Genomic DNA, 5,791 nt, shown 5'->3' on the forward strand with positions numbered 1-5,791 from the left:
TTACCACTTTTATTTAACACAATTCTTGGAATTCTATCCAGAGCAATCTGACAGTTTTTGAATTTTTTTTTAAATCTACAGGAGGACCTAGAAGCATCAGAAACAGGGATAGGGAAAGAACTCACATTTTTAAATTATGAAAAAAAGAGACAATGTACCAAGGAGGATATTGATAAAAATAGAAATTATTAGCTCTCAATAACCAAAAAGTAATTTCTAAAAAAAATCAGAGAACACGCATTATTTGTCTCCTTGGGACAAGTGATGACCTTGACAATGAAAGGGTATTATGTCTGAGAAATATTTGAGAGATCCATAAAGTCATTGCTTTACGTCTCTCCCTTTAACCTCTTTATCAAACTCTATGCACTTTCTACTATGGCCACTCTCATTAATTGTTTTCAACCTTGGTACCTGTAAATGTAACCTTAAATAATTAAATTATTTTAGTATATTTCTGTTTTGGAGTCCAAAGTCAACAAAAATCAATAATTCAGGAGTGGCTTTTGGCCTCCACGTTTTGCTCACTTCTCCTTCCTCCCTTCCCACTCCCTTCCCACCTTCCATAAGCTCAAGCCATACTTCTTCTCTTTCACAAAATTGTCAAAATCATTCTTCTAATCCAGACTTTGCTTTTGCTGTTTTTCTCTACCTACAATTTGCCTTTTCTTGAGTTTTGTTTTGTACGGGGTTGACCCCAAGAGTGCTCTACCATCAATTTATATCACCAGACCCTTTTTAAAATTAATTTTTAATTTTAATTTTATTTTTCATACAAAATCTTTTTTTTTTTTTTTTGTACTGGAGGTCACTCAACCACTGGCCCACATCACCAACCCCTTTTTATATTTTTATTTGGAGACAGGGTCTACTAAGTTTCTTAGGATCTCCCTAAGCTGCTGATACTGACCTTGAATTTGTGATCCTCCTGCCACAGCCTCTGAGTCCCTGGGATTATGGATTGCTCTACTGTACCCCTGGCTCAGACAAAATCTTGGTAAATTGCTGAAGCTGTCCTTGAATTTGCAGTTCTCTTGCCTGAGTCTTTCAATTCATTGGGATTACAGTCCTGTGCGATGGCGCCAGCTTCTTGTTTTTTGGTGTTTTTTAATTAATGTGCAGCATTTAGCTCATATGTCAATGCTTCCAATAGAACTACACAAAGTCCTCCCTAATTCATGCTTTAAGTTTTATCCTGTTTTATTTTCTGCATAGCCTTATTTTAAATATAGTTTGGATATTTGTTTCTTGCTTAACATCTCTTTCAACCATGTTAAAACTTTCTATGTTGCCAAACCTTTGTCTCCATTGTCCTAGCTCCTGGAAGAGTATGTAGCATCACATACATACGCAATAAAGCCATCTGTTCACAAATTTTCATTAATCAACTAGCATGTTACAAGCACCATCCTAAGCAAAGGGAATGAATAAAACAATTAAAACAAATGATTAAATAATAAAACATTACTAGAATACCCAGTGAATAGGTTATAGATGAATTCACTTCTTACAGGGAAGTTTATTTTTCTTTTTGAATTTTTTTTTTGGGGGGGTGGGTACCAGGGATGGAACTCAGGAGCAGTCGGCCACTAAGCCACATCCCTTCCATATTTTGCATGTTATTTTCAGACAGGGTCTCACTGAGTTGCTTAATACCTCGATTTTGCTGAGGCTGGCATTGAACTTGGAATCCTCCTGCCTCAGCCTCTACAGCTGCTATGATTACAGGTGCGTGCCACCAGCCCAGTAGAAGTTTCTTTTAAGTATCTTTCAATTTCCACATTTGTAAGCAAATAAATTCACATAAATGTATTTGGGATTTTTAGGGCTGTATCCTGGCCTACTGGAAGGAATACAGGCCTTGTACCATTGGATCAAGATTGTAACCTTGGCTTCACCAGTACTGCTAAGAATGAGGTATTAGACAATGCATGTTATATGCAGTTATTAGAAGCACAGAACCTGGAGGGAACAGGTTTCAAGGATAGGTACTCATCCTCTCTGTTACTTCATTTCCTTGTGTTTAAGATGACTATATCTTATACCCTACTTCACTGGGGACTGAAAATTAAATTAGGCACAGAATGAAGCATTTCCTAGTAGTTTAAAAGTATGCATAATGCATTATAATAAATGATAACTGGTTACTCTAATTCTAAGAACACCAAAGCTGCTTATCCTCAGCTTTGGTGTTCTTATCTCTGAAACAATGAAGATATACTAGAATTTCTCTATACACCCCAAGTGTGTTTCAGAATACTCGAGTTTTATTCACTTTGCTGATATCACTGGGATCCCTGACACTGAAAACTTTGTGCACTTTTAACAAAGTGTCTTCCAGAGACATGTAAAGACTTGTCTCTGGACATCTCTTTTATTTTCAGACCAAAGAATGATTAGGAACAAACATGGAATGATACTCCTCTGATCTGCTACTCATAGTTTTGAGAGTCATTTTGCCTTGTTTTACTATTTAATCTGCTGCTTTCTTGGATGTTATGTCTTTGTTTTTGTTTTACTCTAAGTGCATACAATTTCTAAACCTATTTTTCAGAAACCTCACTTATTTATTTATGTTTTGGATGGATAGTTTTGGCTCAATGGAATTTATGAGTCCACTCCTTCATACATTGCTTTTGACTTTGACTGATGGAGGGAATAGCTTTGGGTGGGTAGCCAGCCAGTCTGACTAGTCCATTGGGCACAGGATCCCTGGTCACTGGATCACTAATGCCTAATGCCTCTCTAATTATAGACATGTTTCATCCCTAGCTATTTAATGGCTTCACCACAGGGAGTGACTCCACATCCTGACTTGAAGCCTACCTTCATTAGCTTAAACTGTACATCATAACCTTCTCATTTATAATAACCCAAGGGGCCTCCTTCCCAGAACTGTAGCAATGTGACAATCTTAGTATGTGAACATGGAAACAGATAAGAATTTATGACTTTAAAATTTAAAATTAAAAGGTAAAACTCTATATAATAGTGTCTCTGAAGAAGTTTCTTATGCTAATAATAGAAATGATGTAGGGATTTTTATTCTATCCATTTCTTTCTTAAAAGGCCCATAGTAATGCTGTTGAACTTGAGTAAGAAGGGAGACATTGAAAAAGCAACATGTAGGAAGACTTAATACTAATTCAAGATTTAATACATCTAGAAGTGAAAAGAGATCACTTAAATGAGAATTTTAATGTCCAATCTGCACCTATGATAATACTAACAATAATCACATTTGATAACTTTTATAGAAAAACTTTCATATGCTGAGCAGATAACAATCACTTTAGATGATTGGTATCTGCCCAGCTATTTCTCTAAACACTACAAGGTATGTTGTCTTCATTTATATAGGAAGAAAAGTGAGGCTCAGAAACATTTAGTAAGTTACCAAGGACACAGCCTTATAGCAAAACTGAGCTTTGAATTCTTTGCTTTTTTATTCTAAACTCTATGTTCTTTCACCCCACCTACTGTCTCCTTTGGGCTTTGCTGCCTGACACTCACATAATGTCTAGACATTTAAAAAGACAGCAATGTTCCGGTCTCTGTGATTTTTTTTTCTGTCTCTGTGATGTCAAGGTCATTTGATCTTAAACTTCTATCACATTAATAATATAATGTTCATAACAATAGCAGTAAATGATATTGAACATTTATTATGATTCAATGAATACATATTACTCTCATTTTATCTTTAAAGTAATCTTAACATCTTCATCTTCAGGAGATATTGAAGCTTAGGGAGGTTACAAAATGGTACATTATCACTCCTCTGTGCTGAAATTTGCTTTCATTACACTGCCTTTCAAAGTAATGCTTAATTGTGTCTCTAACGTGTAATGTGTTTTAAATTGTTTTGATTGCAAGGTGAGATTCTTGTAAATAGGGAGCACAGACTAATTTTCCTATCTATTAGAACTGTTTCTGGTACAAAGTAGCATTCAATAGCTATTTGTTGACTGATGATCAGTTTTAGATATATCTGAGTAAGTCATCTGCTTGTGCAATTGAATAGATCTTGCATGATGGATAATACCATGAGATTGGTGACTAGATGATGCACAGGATATGAATGCATGCTAAGTCATATATTTAAGATTTATTGTTTCATACATTTTCTACTTACAGTACATTCTTATTTTTAGCAGTTAAATCTGTCAGTTCTGTTACATGTTGACCAGAACATTTTGTGAAATGTTTTGTAGTAATGGAGGAAACAAAACAGAGATGATAATTTTATAAAAAATTAACAGCATATTTTCTTGAATATATAGGTATATATGAAAAAATTAAAAAGAGATGAAAGATCATTTTCTATTCAAAACAGGACAAACTTAAAAGTCTAATTGTTCTTTGTAAAAAAGAAAAATATTTTGTATATATTATCCTTACTTCACTTTCAAATGATCAATACATTGTTATCTGCCCTGATAAAGGAGTAAGTGAAAAATTTGAGCTTCCTATCTAATTTGACTAAAATTAATATTGTCTCACTAAGAATAATCACCTGTTTTGTAACTTCTCAAAGCTTAAAGTCAATTAAGAAACTCTTTGGAGAGAAGCCCTTATTTAGCTGATTCTGTAAATACAATGTAGATTTCAAGTTTGTACAGATAATTAGGGCTAAAATTTAGAAGTCCATATGGAGCTCCACTGCTAGGCATCTTGTTCAGAGCAAATTAAAACTACTGATTTTTTTTAGTAGAATTCATAATTTCATCACATTTTTACAGGCATTTGTTTTAGTTTTCCTTTTCCTGTATCCCCTCATTTGTGTTCAAATACCAAGTAGGTATTTGACACATAGTAGGTACTCCTTGTAGATAACATAAATGATTCTGATAAAAACTGAACCACATATTTTAAATGGTCATTATACAAAGTAACTAACTTACTAATTAATGTATTAACAGGTAATTTATGATATGAGAATTAATGACTTATTTTTAAAAAGTATATTTCTACTTATAACAAGATGATTGGATCATGTGTTTTACTCCTCTGTGCCAATCTCTATCTTTTAATAGTGGCTTTAGACCACCTACACTTAATGTAAGAATTAATATTTTACATAATAAATATGCCATCTTTGGTTTCTAATTCATTTGATTTCTCCATTTTTATAGACCTTCCTATAGCCATTCTTTTAGGGTAAGTCTTCTAGTGGTATAGTCTTATGAAAATGTCTTGATTTCCTCTTCATTATTTTTTCCCCTTTTTAAAAAAGTATTTATCTGGGCTGGGGATGTGGCTCAAGTGGTAGCACGCTTGTCTGGCATGTGTGCGGCCTGGGTTGGATCCTCAGCACCACATACAAACAAAGAAGGTGTTGTGTCCACTGAGAACTAAAAAATAAATATTAAAAAATCTCTCTCTCTCTCTCTCTCTCTCTCTCTCTCTCTCTCTCTCTCTCCCTCTCTCTTTAAAAAAAAAAGTATTTATCTGTTTTTTTTTTTTTAGTTGAACACAATACCTTTATTTTGTTTACTTATTTTTTATGTGGTGCTGAGAATCAAATCCAGGGTCTCGAGTGTGCTATGCGAGCTGGCTACCACTGAGCTACAACCCCAGCCCCTCCTCTTCATTGTTAATGGAACATTCTCACTGCATGTAGATTTCAGGGTTAACAGCTCTTTTCTTCAGCACTTGAGCAATGTGTTACTTACCTCTTCTTTCATGATTTTGATGAGAAATCTATTGTCATTCCAATTACTTTTCTCCTATAGATTAGATATCATTTCTCACTCTCTGATTTCAAGATATTTACTTGGTCTTTAGTGTT

This window comes from Spermophilus citellus, assembly GCF_964194105.1.
Source record: "Spermophilus citellus genome assembly, chromosome: 15".
In the NCBI taxonomy this organism is placed as follows: domain Eukaryota; kingdom Metazoa; phylum Chordata; class Mammalia; order Rodentia; family Sciuridae; genus Spermophilus; species Spermophilus citellus.